We start from the raw sequence: 16,333 nt of genomic DNA on the forward strand, positions 1-16,333 counted from the left end.
AGACCATAAGCTGTAGTTGTTATGTAGGTTCGGAATAAATATTTCAACTAATATGCTCAAAGACCTAGATTCCATACACATAACAAAAAAATGAAGCATAACAACATGAAGTTAAATACTCATAATCCAATTTGCTCATATAATAAGTATTGAAAGAAGCTATCCCCACAGGACTGTCTCCTGCACTTTTCTCATTTTTCAAAAAGCCAAAATTATTTTAACATATTTGGTAATACTCAGGTGAGTCAATTATAAGTCAAGAAATAAACTGATGAAGTATATAGTATATGTTTTAGGATATATTACTATTTTAAATCATATACATATGTCTTTTCCTGTGTGTGGTTGTGTGTATGCATATATGCGCAACATGTGTGCAGATACCCATGGAGGCCAGAGTTGCTTGGAACTTCATTTTCAGACAGTTGTGAACTACCTAATGTGGGTCTTGGGACCTGGACTCAGAGTCTTTGGAATAACAGTAGCTCTCTTGAATGCCAAGCCATCCCTTCAGCTCCTGATGGATATTTTTAAGGGTGGCAGCAGTATGAGTGCTTACAGCATGATAGTTTATTTAGCTCTATTCTTGTATTATATGTTCTTCCTTTTATGGAATAAGTTATAATTTCTTCATCCCTGTTAAAACTATAACCTAGCAATTTAGTTCACATCCCTGATAGCATTATATGAGATATTTTGTTCTATGCTGTTTATATTCAATAAATTGTGTCTTTCATTTGGTTATATATCATGACAATTACAATGACTGTCAATATTGTAGTTATTGTAGTAATTATTGTAAATATTATATATTGAAAGACTAACAATTGGACACAGTCCCTCATGCCTGGGATTCTAACTCGTAGGATACTAAGTCAGGAGGATTTTGAATACTAGGCCATGCTGGAACACATTAGAGTCTGAAGGACAACTTAGTAAAATTTGGTATTTAAAAAAGATGGACTGACACAGTAGAACATGACATAACTCTAACTACTCAGGAAGCCAAATAAGGAGGATGTCAAATACGAGGCCAGCCTGAGTGCCACAGTGATTTAAAGACCTTCCCAGACAAATTGATGAGACTCTGTCTCTGAAAATGTTAAGAAGGCAATGTAAGAGAAGTCATAAAGAAGTTTCCACCTTTATATCTTGTGGTTAAGAGTGTAAATTTTGAAAGCACTTTGTAACCCAATTCAACTAGTTTGGATATACCCAAGAGAAACGTGACTATAAATCGACAACAACTTTAATGTATGCCTTTTCACTCCTAAAACATTACTCATCTTAGGTAAAGCTTGGAGATAGTCCTGATGTCAAAACTGAGCAATGAGCAAGCAAACTGTAGTGGTCCATACTCTGGAACACTAGTTAGCATGAAAGAGGAAAAACTTCTCACACATACTACACTATGAGGACCTTAACAACATTATTTTAGTAATAGGATGTAGCTGCTCATGCCTTTAATCCTGACACTTTTCAGGGAGAGTCATGAGGATTGTCGGAAATTAAAAGCCAGTAATAAGAACTTAGTTCAAGACACCATCATACCCTGTCTTAAAAAACAATCAAACAAACAAATGACAACAACTAAAGATCAAAGTAAGAATCAAGTGTTCAGTCCAGATTATCTTCCATTGTAAATATGACCCACTTGTAAGTTTTTTTGGTATATAGCTCCATGGAATAGAATTATCATAAATTATTTATCAAATTGTCATACATGAAGTAGTTCGCAATTTTGTCATATGGCAAATGGTGCCTTGATGATCATCTTTGTGACTAAATATTGGGGCTATATTGATTGTGTGTCTGGAACAATAGTCAGAAGTGGAAGCAGTAGCAGGGCATGTACATTGTGAGGATGTCAGTAAATGTTGCATCAAGGCACTTATAGTTTGCTCAGTCAACATTCCCAGCAGAAGATCACCAGAACAAAGTCCAACCTTCTCAAACATCCTATCCTTCTTGAGCTGCTCCTTCAAAGAACACTGTCATGGGTCTAAGGAGCCTGATGTAGACCTCTAACATTTCCCTAGTGTTTTCTGAGACCATGCTCTTCCTCAACAAAATTGTCAGTCACCATGTTCCAGACTTGACTTTGTTCACAGTAGAATAGATCCTTTGCACATCTCCATGAGCACCCTCCAGTGGTAACTGTAGTTCTGAGTCCATGCTTTCCTTTTAGGACAATCTGTGTATGAATACGGAAAGTCTGCATTTACCACCATGGCACAGCTCCAGTAACCACATATTGTGTCACTGGTACACACACTATGATGCATTCCTTCCTTTGTACTAGTGCTGTCTGTCAATATTCTTGGGCTGGTTGGGATATCTTAAGCATTTTAGTATTTAGGAACATGTACAAGAGCTAACTAAAGAATGTCACCTACAATCCATTAGTTCTTTCAAAGATGATTGATACTGGCTGTGCTATACTGCCCTGTGTAAATTACGATGCAGCCATATAAGAAGGTGATGATTCTCACCATCTTTTTTTAAATTAATTGATTAATGTATTTATTTTATATCCCCACCAAACTTTTCCTCCCTGTCCTCCTAGAAGTTTGTCCTCCCCACCTCCTCTCTGCCTTCCCTCAATTCACTTTTTCCTCCTTTTCTGTTCAGAAAAGGGCAGGCCTCCCATGGATGTTGACAAAACTTAGCATATCAAGTTGTGGTAAGACTAAGCACCTCGCCTTGTATTAAGGCGAGACAATCCAGTACAAGAAATAGGGTCGCAAAGGCCAGTAAAAGAATCAGAGACAGCCCCTGTTCCTACTCTTAGAAATCCCGTAAGAGGACCAAGTGACACAACTGTAACAGAATCAGAGGGCCTAGGTCAGTCCCATGCAGGCTCCCTGGTTGTCTGTTCAGTCTCTGTGAGACCCTATGAGCCTAAGTTAGTAGATTCTAAGGGTTTTCTTATGATGTCCTTGACCCTTCTGGCTCTTATCATCCTCCCTCCCTCTCTCCAGAAGGATTTCCTGAACTTGGTTGGCCTAATGTTAGACTGCAGGTCTCTCCACCTGTTTCTACAAGTAGCTGGGTGGAGCCTCTTCATTGAAAATTGGTCTAGGCACCAATCTATGTATATAGCAAAATATTGTTATGTTGACATTTTTCCCTACAGTCATCTTTGGTTCTATCATAGGTCTCTGGTCCAGCCAGTCTCTTTGTCATGGTGCTCCAGGCCATATCAAGAGTAGGCTCATTCTTGTGGCATGGGTCTTAAGCTGGACCAGTCATTGGTTGGTCACTCCTACAATCTCTATGCTACCCTTACCCCTGTACATCCCATAGGTAGGACAGATTGTAGGTAGCAGGTTATGTGGCTGGGTTGGTGTTTCAATCCTTCCACTGTATGTTTTGCCTGGCCACAAGAGATGACCAGTTCAGGCTATATATCCACTATTGCTAGAAGTCTTATCTGAGGTCATCCTTGTAGATCCCTGAGAGTTTCCCTTATACATACTTGACATGTAAATGCCCCCTCTTCCAGTTGGCTACTTTAGTAATCTCCTTCCTACCACACCACCACCTGATCACTCATGTTCCTATTCCCACCCACTCCAGTCCACCCACAAAATCTCTTCAATTTCACCTATCCAAGGAAATGCGATTCTCCCTCTTGGGCCCTCCTTGTTACCTAACCTCTCTGGGTCTGTGGATTGTAGCATGGTTATATTTCACTTTATAGCCAATATCCACGAATGTGTGAGTACATACTATGTTTATCTTTCTGGATGTGGGTTACCTCACTCAGGATGTATTTTTTTTCTGTCTCCATCCAATTGTCTTCAGTTTTCATGTTGTCATTGTTTTAAACAGCTGGCTAATACTGCATTGTATAAATTTTCTTCAGTTGAGGGACATCTAAGTTTTTTCCAAATTATGGCTATTATGAATAAAACTGCTATGAAGATTGCTGAGCAAGTGTCCTTGCGGTATGATTGAGCATCCTTTGGCTATATGCCCAAGAGTGATATAGCTGGGTCTTGAGGTAGACTGATTCCCAATTTTATGAGCAACCGCCATAAATAATTCCTGTCCCTTGTTTTTTTCTTGGCTTTTTTGGCATTTTTAAGGGATTTGCTGATTTGCCCCAATTTTTTGGTTGTCTTTTTCTCTATTCCTTTAAGGGAGTTTTCCATTTTCTTTTTAAGGACCTCTATTATCATCATAAAGTTGATTTTAAAATCATTTTCTTGTGCTTCTACGATGGTGGAATGTTCAGGGTTTGCTGTAGTGGATGGCTCAGCCTTGGTGGTGACATACTGCCCTGGATGTTGATGTTTGTATTCTTTTTTATTTTGTTCTTTTTTATTTTAATTAGAAAGAAAATTATTTTACATGTCAATCTCAGGTCCCTTTCCCTCCCCTCTGCCACCCCAACTAGAACCCTACCTATCCAATACCCTTTCTGCCCCCAAGGGAGGGTGAGGCCTTCCATGGGGGTCTTCAAAGTCTGTCTTATTCTTTGGGATAGGGCCTAGGCCAACCCCCTTGCGTCTAGGCTCAGCAAGTATCCCTACATGTGGGATGGGATCCCAAAGTCCATTCCTATGCTAAGGATGAGTACTGATCCACTACAAGGGGCTCCATAGATTTCCAAGGTCTCCTCACTGACACCCATATTCTGGGGGGTCTGGATCAGTCCCATGCTGGTTTCCCAGCTATCAGTCTGGGACCCAGATCTCTCACTTGTTCAGGTCAGCTATTTCTGTGGGTTTCACCAGCCTGGTGAGGACCCCTTTGTTCATCAGTCCTCCTTCTCTGCAACTGGTTTCCCATTCAGTTCAAGGCTTAGGTGTGGGTGAATGCTTGTGATTCCACCAGGTGTTGGATGAAGGCAAAGTTTGTCATATGAATTAGTTATCAATCTCATTATCAGGAGAGGGCAATTAAGGTAGCCTATCCTCTGTTGCTTAGATTGTTAGTTGGTGTCATCTTATAGCGCTCAAGACATCTCCCTAGTGTCTGATTACTCTTTAAAACTATAATGTCTCCCTCTAACATATTATTTCTTATCTTGCTCTCTTCTGTTCTTCCCTCAACTCAATCTCCATGACCCATCATGTCTTCCTCACTAGTCCTCTTCTCCCCTTCTCATTCTCCTAGTTCCCTCTACCCCAATGCTCCCAATTTTCTCAGGAGATCTTGTCCCTTTCCCCTTCTCCAGGGTCTCTTTTAGGGTCCTCCTTGTTTACTAGCTTCTGTGACACTCTGGATTGTAGGCTGGTAATCCATTATTCAATGTCTAAAATCCACATATGAGTGAGTACATATCAAGTTTGTCTTTTTGTGACTGTGTTACCTCGCTCAGAATGGTTTCTCCTAGTTCCATCCATTTGCCTGCAAATTCCAAGATTCCATTGTTATTTTTTCCACTGAGTAGTACTCCATTGTGCAAATGTACCACATTTTCTCTATCCAGTCTTCAGTTCACGGCCATCTAGATTGTGTCCAGGTTCTGGCTATTACAAATAATGCTGTGATGAATATCGTTGAACAGATGTCCTTGTTGTATGAATGTGCTTCTTTTGGGTATATGCCTAAGAAGTGAATTGCTGGAACTTGTGGTACACTAATTCCCATTTTCCTGAGAAATTGCCATACAGATTTCCAAAGTGGCTACTGTAGTTGGCACTCCCACCAGCAGTGGAGGAGTGTTCTCCTTTCTCCACATCTTTTCCAGCATAAACTGCCATTGGTATTTTTGACTTTAGTCATTCTGACAGGTGTGAGGTGGCATCTCAGAGTTGTTTTGATTTGCATTTCCCTGATGGCTAAGTGTGTTGAACACTTTGTTATGTCTTTCAGCCATTTTAGATTCCTCTATTGAGAATTATCTATTTAGTTCTGTACCCCACTTTTTAATTGGATTATTTGGTGTTTTGGAGACTAGATTCTTGATTTTTTTGTAAATTTTGGAGATCAGCCCTCTGTTGGATGTGGGGGTTGGTGAATGTCTTTTCCCAATCCATGGGCTGTCATTTTGTCTTGCTGACTGTGTCCTTTGCCTTACAGAAGCTTCTCAGTTTCAGGAGGTCCCATTTATTAATTGTAGATCTCAGTGTCTGTGCTACTGGTGCTATGTTCAGGAAGCTCTCTCCTGTACCAATTTATTTAAGGGTGTTTCCAACATTCTCTTCTAATAAGTTCAGTGTAGCTGGGTTTATGTTGACGTCTTTGATCCATTTGGACTTAAGTTTTGTGCATGGCAAGAGACATGGCTCTATCTGCAGTCTTCTACATGCCAGCTTCCAGTTATGCCAGGACCATTTGTTGCAGATGCTTTCTTCATTCCATTGTATAGTTTTAGCTTCTTTGTCAAAAATCAGGTGTTCATAGTTGTGTGTGTAAATATCAGGTTTTTCAACTCAATTCCATTGGTCTACTGGTCTATTTTTGTGCCAATATCAAGCTGTTTTCAGGTCTATTGCTTTATAATAGAGCTTAAAATCAGTGATGTTGATGACTCTGGAAGTTCTTTTATTGTACAGGGTTATTTTGGTATCCTGGGTCTTTTGTTTTTCCATATAAAGTTGAAAATTGTTTTTCAACTTCTGTGAAGAATTGTGCTGGGATTCTGATGGGGATTGCATTGAATCTGTATATTGCTTTTGGCAAGATTGCCATTTTTACTATGTGGATTCTACCTGTCCAAGAACATGGGGGATACTTCCATTTTCTGGTATCTCCTTTTATTTTGTTTTTTAAAGATTCAAAATTCTTATGGTACAGATCTTTCACTTTTTTGGTTAGCATTACCCCACGGTATTTTATGTTGTTTGCAGCCATTGTAAAGGGTGTGTTTCTCTGATTTCTTTCTGGGCAAATTTATCACCCATATATAACTGATTTTTTGAGTTAATCTTGTATCATGCAACTTTGCTGAAGGTGTTTGTCAGCTGTAGGAGTTCTCTGGTAGAGTTTTGCAGGTCATTAATGTAGACTGTCATATCGTCTGCAAATAGTCAGTGTTTGACTTCTTCCTTTCCAATTTGTATTCCCTTGATCTCCTTTTGTTGTCTTATTGCTCTAGCTAGAAATTCAAGGACAATATTGAAGAGGTATGGAGAGAGTGGACAGCCTTTTCTTGTTCCTGATTTTAGAGAAATAGCTTTGAGTTTCTCTCCATTCAGTTTGGTGTTGGCTATTGGCTTATTATGTATGTTTTTTATTATGTTCAGGTATGTTCCTGTTATTCCTGATCTCTCCAGGACCTTTATCATGAAGGGGTTTTAGATTTTGTCAAAGGCTTTTTCAGCATCTAGTGAGATGATCATGTGGTTTTTCTTCTTCAGTTGGTTTATATGGTGGATTACATTGATTGATTTTAGAATGTTGAACCAACCCTGCATCCTGGTGATGAAGCCTACTTGATCTTGGTGGGTGAATTTTCTGATATGTTCTTGGATTTGGTTTGCTAGTGTTTTATTGAGTATTTTTGCATCAATGTTGATGACAGATATTGGTCTGTAGTTCTCTTTCTTAGTTGTGTCTTTGTGTGGCTTGGGTACCAATGTAATTGTAGCCTCATAAAAAGAATTTAGCAACGAACCTTCTGCTTCTATTGTGTGGAACAATTTGAGCAGTACTGGTCTTAGCTCTTCTTTGAATTTCTGGTAGAATTCTGCACTGAAGCCACCTTGCCATGGGCTTTTTTCTTTCTTTTTTTTTGGTTGGGAGACTATTGATAACTGCTTCTTTTTCCTTAGAGGTTATAAGTCAGTTTGAGTTTCTTATCTGTTCTTGATTCAATTTTGGTGATATCTGTCCAGAAAATTGTCCATTTCCCAATTTTGTGGATTACAGGTTTTCAAATTATGACCTGAAGATTCTCTGGATTTCCTCAGTGTCCAATGTTATGTCCCCCTTTTCATTTCTGATTTTGTTAATTTGCATGTTCTCTTTCTGCTTTTTGGTTATTTTGGATAAAGGTTTGTCTATCATGTTGATTTTCTCTAAGAACCAACTCTTTGTTACATTGATTCTTTGAATTGTTTTCTTTGTTTTGACTTTATTGATTTCTGCCCTCAGTTTGATTTTTTCCTGGCATCTACTCCTCCGGGATGAATTTGCTTCCATTTGTTCTAGAGTTTTCAGCTGTGATATCAACTCTCTAGTGTGACTATTCTCTAGTTTCTTCATGTGAGCACTTAGAGTTATGATCTTTCCTCTTAGTACTGCTTTCAAAGTGTGCCATAAGTTTGGGTATGTTGTGTCTTCATTATCATTGAATTCTAGGAAGCCTTTAATATCTTTCTTGACCCAGGAATGGTGCAATTCTGTGTTGTTGAATTTCCATGAGTTGCTAAGTTTTCTGAAGTTTTTGTTGTTTTTGAATTCTAACTTTAAGGCATAGTGGTTTGATAAGACAGACAGGTTATTCCAATTTTTGTACCTGTTGAATTTTGCTATGATGCTGAGTATGTGGTCGATTTTAGAGAAGGTTCCATGTGACACTGAAAAGAAGGTATATTCTTTTGTGTTTGGATGGACAGTTCTATAGATGTCTGTTAATCCCAATTGGGTCATTACTTCTGTTAGTTCCTTTTTCTCTTTGTTAAGTTTCTGTCTGGTGGTCCCATCCAGTGGTGAGAGTGGGGTGTTGAAGTCTCCCACTATAACTCTGTGAAGTCTTATTTGTGATTTGAGTTTTAATAATTTTTTTAGGAATGTTGGTGCCTTTGTATTTGGGGCATAGATGTTCAGAATTGAGACTTCTTCCTGATGGACTTTTCCTGTGATGGATATGAAATGACTTTTTCGGTTTTTTTTTTTTATTGATTTTAGTTTGAAGTCTAATTTGTTAGATACTAGGATAGTTAATCCAGCTCAGTTCTTGGGTCCATTTGATTGAAATATCTTATCACATCCCTTTACTCTGAGGTAATATCTGTCTTTGATTTTGAGGTGTGTTTCTTGTATACAGCAAAAGGAGGGATTCTGTCTTCATATCCACTCTGTTAGACTGTGTCTTTTTATAGGCGAGTTAAGACTATTAATATTGAGGGAAATTAAGGACCATTGAATGCTTATTCTTGTTTTTTTTTTGATTTGTTGTTGGTAGTGGTATTGTATGTCGATTTACCGTGCTTTTTCTTTTGGGTTTTCGTAAAGTGTGATTATCTATTGTCTATATTTTTGTAACTGTAGTTAGTTTCCCTAGGTTGGAGTTTTCCTTCTAGTACTTTCTGTAGGGCTGGATTAGTGGTTACATATTGTTTATATTTGGTTTTGTCATGGAATATCTTGTTTTCTCCATTTAATTTGTTTGAAAACTTTGCAGGGTATAGTAGTCTGGTCTGACATCCGTGTTCTCTTAGAGTTGGTAGAAAATCTATCCAGGTCCTTCTGGCTTTTAGAATTTCCATGTTGAAGTCTGGTGTAATTCTAATAGGTTTGCCTTTATATGTTATTTGGCCATTTTCCTTTGCTGCACTTAATATTATTTCTTTATTCTGTATGTTTAGTGTTTTAATTACTATGTGACAAGGGGACTTTCTTTTGTGGTCCAGTCTATTTGGTGTTCTGTAGGCTTCTTGTACTTTCATTAGCATGCCTTTCTTTAAGTTAGGAAAGTTTTCTTCTAAGATTTTGTTGAATATGTTTTCTGTACCTTTGAGTTGGGTTTCTTCACCTTCTTCTATACCTATTATCCTTCAGTTTGGTCTTTTCACAGTGTCCCATATTTCCTGGATATTTTGTGTTAAGGATTTGTTGGACTTAAGATTTTCTTTGCTTGATGAATTTATTTCCTCTAGTTCATCTTCAGCATCTCAGATTCTTTCTTCCATCTCTTGTATTTTGTTGTTTATGCTTGCATCTGTGGTTTCTGATTGTTTACTCAGTTTTTCCATTTCCAGCATTCCCTCAGTTTGTGTTTTCTTTTTGTCTCTAGTTCAGTTTTCACATCCTGAACTGTTTCCTTCAGTTTTTAAATTGTATTTCCTTGTCTTTCTTTGATTTCTTGCACCTTTTAGTTTGTGTTTTCTTCCATTTCTCTGAAGGATTTTCTCATTTCTTCTCTTAGGGTCTCTATCATCTTCATGAAGTTGTTTTTAAGGTTGCTCTCTTAGGCTTCATCTGTGTTGGGATGTTCAGGTCTTGCTGGTGTAGTGTCACTAGACTCTGGTGGTGTCATATTGGTTTTGCTGTTGTTGGTTGTGTTCTTATAATGTCATCTTCCCATCTTTTCTTCCAGTGGGTGCAGGTGGTGTCTCTTCCTTTCCTGGTGTGTATGGGTCCAAGGTTCTCTTCTGGTGGGTGCAATTGGCTCCATTACTCTGAAGGGTCTCAAGGTGGATTCGGGCAGGTCTGAGGCACTTGGTCTCCAGGTGTTTGAGAGCAGGACTGGCGCAGAGATGTCGGTAGACTCTGGGTTGCTTGGTCCTCTGGGGCTGAGTTGACCTGCCTGCAGTCTCCTGGGCAGGAATTCCCAGAGTGGGCAGGCAGATTTTGGGCCCAGTCAGGGGCCAAGCAGCTCACCTCTGCACTCTTCACTCTGCACTACTTGGGGGTGGGAATAGTCCAGCAATCTCAGCAGAGTCTGGGTAGCTTGGTCCTCAGGGGTTGAGTTGGCGTGCCTCCATACCTCAGGGCAGGTGTTCCCAGAGTGTAATGTTTGTATTCTTATATTTACATTTCGGCATCTGAATTTGGAGTGATTATAGGAAGTCTAGGTGCCAATTTCTGGACTTTTCTTTATTGGATGGGTGTTTTCTTCCTCAGTTTCTGTTTCCTCTCTGCTCTTCTGAATACTATTGCCTGTGGTTAAGTAGAGAGTCTCCATCCTCATTGGGGGTTGGACTTCTGATGGTCTGGATGGCCCCTTGTCCAGCGGGGGATCACTCCCCAAGTTTGGGGCTGGAGTTCTGGCTATGTATGTGCATGGCCTTCTGACTAGGCTGAGAGCCATTAGGTTCAGATGCTGACCTGGATTCTGGTAGGGTAGAAGGCTTCTGTCTGATTTTCAGGGAGTTGACCGGCTCTCTCTGGGGTTTGGGCTGCCATCTGGCCTCTGGGGATCAGGATTGTTGCTTAGCCCCTGAGTTGTGGCCATGGATATGTTGTGAGAAGAGGAGGGACTGTTGTAGTTATTCTGAGACTGCAAGCAGGATAAGGGGCAGTATTACTTGGTTTTCAGGATGCTGTCCTGGCATGTGGGGGAAGAGAAGGCTTCCAGCATAAACCCAACCACCACTCCTCTCCTTGTTACTATGTCCCATCTTACACCTCTGGTGGGAGACTGCTATTTCCCCAGAGGCCAGGCCAGCATTCTGATCACCAGGTAATACTGCCCCTACCCTACCAGTGCTAGTTCAGCATAAAGCCTCATCACCATATCCTGGCTCAACATCTTTTAATTTGCATTTTCTTCCAGATACTCAGAAAATTGGAGGTTACACAGCAACGTCAATTGTAGCTACTTTTGTGATTTTGTTAGGTAGCATGATTTTTATTTGTATAGTAATCTTTGGATATCTAAGTACAGTTTGTGATTTGAAATTTAACTTATATCTTGAATGCCTCCACAAAGGAAATATTCCTGTGGCTTCTGTACAGTGTTATTGCTAAGGACTAAAAACCGACCAAAGTGGACTGTGACAGAAAATGGCTAAGTGACTCCTTTGTGCAACTTAAGTTTTATTTGGGACATCAATTCATTGACTGGGGTATGGGTTTTCATTTAAAAAATAGTCTTTCCCCTTTGCTAATTGGTTTTATGAGATTAGATTTTCAGTTTCTGATGTTCCAAAGACTATTGCTACCATGTGACTATTTCATGAATTTAAATATCAGTGTCCATAAAACAAGTTTTGAGGGAGCACACTTCTGCCCAGCATTCACTCCTGCGCCGGGGCCCTTCACCCTGCCAGGAATGAGTAGAATGGAAGATAACTACCTGGTTTGTACTAGAATGAATTTGACAACATTCTTTTTCCACTATGTCATTATGATAGTTTGAATAAAAATGGCTCCCATTGACTCATGTGTTTGAATGTTTGGCTTATAGGAATTGGCACTATTAGGAGGTGTTGACTTGTTGGCGGAAGTGTGCCACTGTGAGAGTGAGCTGCTTTGTGGTCTTATATGCTCAAATTATACCCAGTGTGGCAGTCTCCTACTACCTGTGGATAAAGATGTAGAACTATTAGCTCCTTCTCCAGCACTATGTCTGCCTGCATGCTTCTTATGATGATAGCAGACTAAACCTCTGAAACTGTACATCAGCCCCAACTAAAGCCAGACACAGGAATCCTAAGAGAGTCATGAACACCTTTTTCAAACCTAACTTTGATTTTTCATTCATCCCTGTGTTGTTGAAATTGTCTAATATGCATGAAGATGGTATATGCACATAAAGAAGCATCCAGATTCCCCAGATGCCCCTCCCTCAGATTTTCATTCTTTCTCTTCTTCTTCTTCTTCTTCTTCTTCTTCTTCTTCTTCTTCTTCTTCTTCTTCTTCTTCTTCTTCTTCTTCTTCTTCTTCTTCCTTTCTGGGTTAATTAGAAACAGATTAGAGACCTAATGTGCTTCTGATTGTTAGGTTCTGGAAGGAAGCATTTATCACCATGTCACCGGCTCTTTGGAATAATAAAACTGAGATCCTTCATATCAAAATGTCTCCTAATGTTCCATAATAGTGTGATTGCTCAAATCAGGCCCAAATTTGCCTACACTTTATCATTTCCTGATGGTGCTCTCCATGTCAGAACTGCAGTTTTTTTCCTTTTTCTTTTTATTTATTATTCTCTCATATATTGCCCAACCAAACATGTCATAGCAATGTGCAACAAGAATAGGCATAAATCCTTATATCAAGGCTGGACTAGGCAACCTAGTATAAAGAAAAAGGTCCCAAGAGTAGAAAAAAGTGTCATCGATATTCTCCACTCCCACTGTTAGGAGTCCTACAAGAACACTGGGCTATACAATCATAACACATATGATTGTTAATTACCCTCTCTGAGTCTGTTATTATAGTATATTTATTCTTTATTTACCATCTAATATCCACTTATAAGTGAGCACATACCTTTTATGTCTTTCTGGGCCCAGGTTGCCTCATGCAGGATGATGTTTTTCTAGTTCCATCCATTTGCTTGCAAATTTCCTGATGCCATTTTATTAACAGTTGAGTAATACTCCATGTTGTAAATGTATCACATTTTATTTTTCCATTCTTTGGTTGAGGGATGTTTAGGTTGTTTCCAGTTTATGGCTATTATGAATAAAGCTGCAATGAATATAATTGAGCAAGTGCCATTTGGTAGTCTGGAGTGGTTTTTGGATAGATTCTTAAAAGAGTGTTGTACTTTGGTATTGAGGTAGATCTATTTCCAATCTGCTTCTAATTCTTCGAGGAATGGCCATATTGATTTCCAAAGTGACTGTATAAGTTTGCACTCCCACCAGCACTGGAGGAATGCTCCACTTGTTCCACATCTTCACTAACATGAGCTGTCACTTGTCTTTTTCATCTTATCCATTCTGACATGTATAAGATAGAATATCAAAGCAGTTTTGATTTGTATTTCCCTGAAGGATAAGAATATTGAGTGTTTCTTTGTTTCTTGAACATTTGAGATTCTTCTATTGAAAATTCTGTTTAGACCTTGTTTTAGGGTTTCTATTGATGTGAAGAGACACCATGGCCATGGCAACTCTTATAAATAAAAACATTTAACAGGAATGTCTCACTTACAGTTTCAGAGGTTCAGTCCATTGTCATCATGGTAGAGAGCATGGTGGCATGCAGGCAGATATGGTGCTCGAGAAGTATGTAAGAATCCTACATCATTCAGGCAACAGGAAGTTGACTGAGTTAACAGAGTTCTGTTCAGAAAGTCTTTTTGTGCCATTGAATGATTGAAAACATCTTGACAGGGCTTGGAGACAGCTCAGTTGGCAGACTGCTTGTTTGGCATACACAATGTGCTAGGATCATGTGAGTACCCACAGAACACACTCCCCCTCTTGGGTTAGCTGGACCAGACAGATGCCCCTGTAATGTAGGCTACCACAGAATCAACTCCTAGGACTGCATAAATGGGGCTCAGAAGTACATGTATATAACCCCACAGGAGATAGAATCAAGAGGATTTAAGTTCAAGGGCATCGTTGACTATCAAGTGAGTTTGAGGATAGCATGGGTTCCACAAGACTCTGCTAGAATAACTTTAAAATATACACAATAAAAGGCACAGAAATGCCTGGCAGTAAAGTGGGTTTAGAGATTTAAGTGCTGACTTTTGCATTTATGGAGCAATTAACATGGCTCCTGGCCAAGGATGGCACACAAATTTGTGAAGAATTCTACATTTGAAAAATAATAACAAAGGACTGAGGAGATGGTGTAGTGGGTAAGAGTGCTTGCTATACAAGAATAATGGCCTGAGTCTGGGTCCTTATCACCCCTATAAATGCTGGCTATTCCTGTAACTTCAACACTGGGTCAAGAGAAGCAGGATTTCTAGGGATGGATGCCAGGCAGTCTCAATGGAAAAACAGTGAGCTACATGGAGAGATCCTGTCTGAGGGGACAAAGTAGAGCAGGACACCCAATGTCATTTTCTGGCTTCCTTGTGTGCATATACATGTATAGATGTGTATAGCAGACACTTATGAATACACACACACACACACAACTATGATCACAAATCTCATGGTTCTTAGAGAAAGTAGAATTCCCTGTACTTTACCCACTGAATCTATGCATATATGTCCAATGCCTCCTGAGTTTTCTCTTCCACTTTGCCTTTGTGGGTGGGAGTCCTGAATAAATTCCTCTGGCTAAGACTATACTTACCCTCACTTACATATTAGTTGGGGTTGTCACAGAACTTATGGAATGAATCTCTCTCTCTCTCTCTCTGTCTCTCTGTCTCTCTTTCTCTCTCCATAAATGTTTGTATATATGCATATATGTCTATATATGTATGTATATGTATATGTATATATGAGAATTTATTGGAATGGCTGACAGGCTACAGTCCAACAATGGTTAGTTACAAATGGAAAGTCCAAGAATCTAGTAGCTGCTAATTCCCTTGAGACTTGGTGTCTCAGCTGGTCTGTATATGCTGGAATCCCAAAGAAGTAGGTTCCAATGCCAGTGAAGCAATGCTTGAATTGACAAGTTGAAGGCAAGCAGGTGAAGAATGAACAAACCTATTCTTTTTTTTTCCCTTCTCATTATATAGGCTTCCAGCAGAAGTTGTTGCCCAGATGATGTTGTGTGTTCTTGCCTCCAAGTCTGGATTAAAGGTGTGTGACTTCCATCCTCAAGATTCAGATCCAGATCAAAGGCATGTTGTCTTCTGACCTCAAGATCTGGATCACAACTGTGTCCTCCATTTCTGGATTATAGTTTATTACGGATATAGTCAACTTGACAACCAAGAATAGCCATCACAGACATGTACCCATTTTTAAAAATTGTTTTGTTTGTTGAAGTCTAGTTTGAGTTTTTTTATATATTTTGGATATTAGTCCTCTATCAGGTGTAGAGTTTGTGAAAATCTTTTCCCATCCTGTAGGCTGCCATCTTGTCCTATTGATGGTGCCTTTGCCTCATAGAGTCCTTTTGGTTTCAAGAGGTCCCATTTATTAATTGCCAATTTTAGAGCATGTGCTATAGATGTTGCAGAACTGTAGTTTTCATTCCCTGCTGGCTATGTTGCCTGTGTCATTGCACTGTGACCCACTATGAGTTGTTCCCTTGACACATAGCTGAGTGTGCCAATGTCCAGACCTGACTGTCCCATTATCACCAGTCATAAAAGTGTGATTGGAGTTACTAAAGAACTTGACACTAGATGAGTGCTATACAATCTCATGTCACTTTCTCCCATTTGGAGACTAAGACATTTATCCACCCTTTTCATGAGGAATAAATCATTTTGGGTACAGGGCTAGTCAATCAAAGTTGTTTTTCTAATTCTCAAAACATATATTACTAGAAATTTATGTATGAAAGTTTTTAGTTTGATTAGTATAAAGTAAAGTTTTGATATGCACCCTAGAATGCCCTAGAATTTGTGCTCTTCTTGCATCAGCCTGAATACTGAGATTGTAGATCTGCACCTTCACCTCTGCCATAAATATTTCTGTACGTAGAATACTTTATTAATGAGGGTAGTAAAATGGTAATCCCTGTCCATTCCAAATTGATCCTGTTGCTGTGATAAAGGTCATAATTAAAATCACTTTAAGGAGGCAAGAATTTGTTTGGTTTACACATCCCTATCACAGTCCACTGTGATGAGAAGTCAGGACAGTTACTCAAGTAGGAACCTGCTGGATGGAAATGAAGC

At 39.3% G+C, this 16,333-nt stretch overlaps 1 long non-coding RNA gene across 2 annotated transcripts in view; it reads left to right on the forward strand.

Moving 5' to 3' along the window:
* Positions 1-15,437, forward strand: part of LOC118237891 — a 57,476-nt gene extending 42,039 nt beyond the window's left edge. For both annotated transcript variants that reach the window (XR_004771457.1, XR_004771456.1), the window contains exon 3: positions 15,221-15,437. This is a non-coding gene — a long non-coding RNA (uncharacterized LOC118237891). The remainder of the gene's footprint in view (positions 1-15,220) is intronic.
* Positions 15,438-16,333: the final 896 nt, after the last annotated feature.

The sequence above is a fragment of the Cricetulus griseus genome, chromosome X, assembly GCF_003668045.3.
Source record: "Cricetulus griseus strain 17A/GY chromosome X, alternate assembly CriGri-PICRH-1.0, whole genome shotgun sequence".
NCBI classification, from domain to species: Eukaryota; Metazoa; Chordata; class Mammalia; order Rodentia; family Cricetidae; genus Cricetulus; species Cricetulus griseus.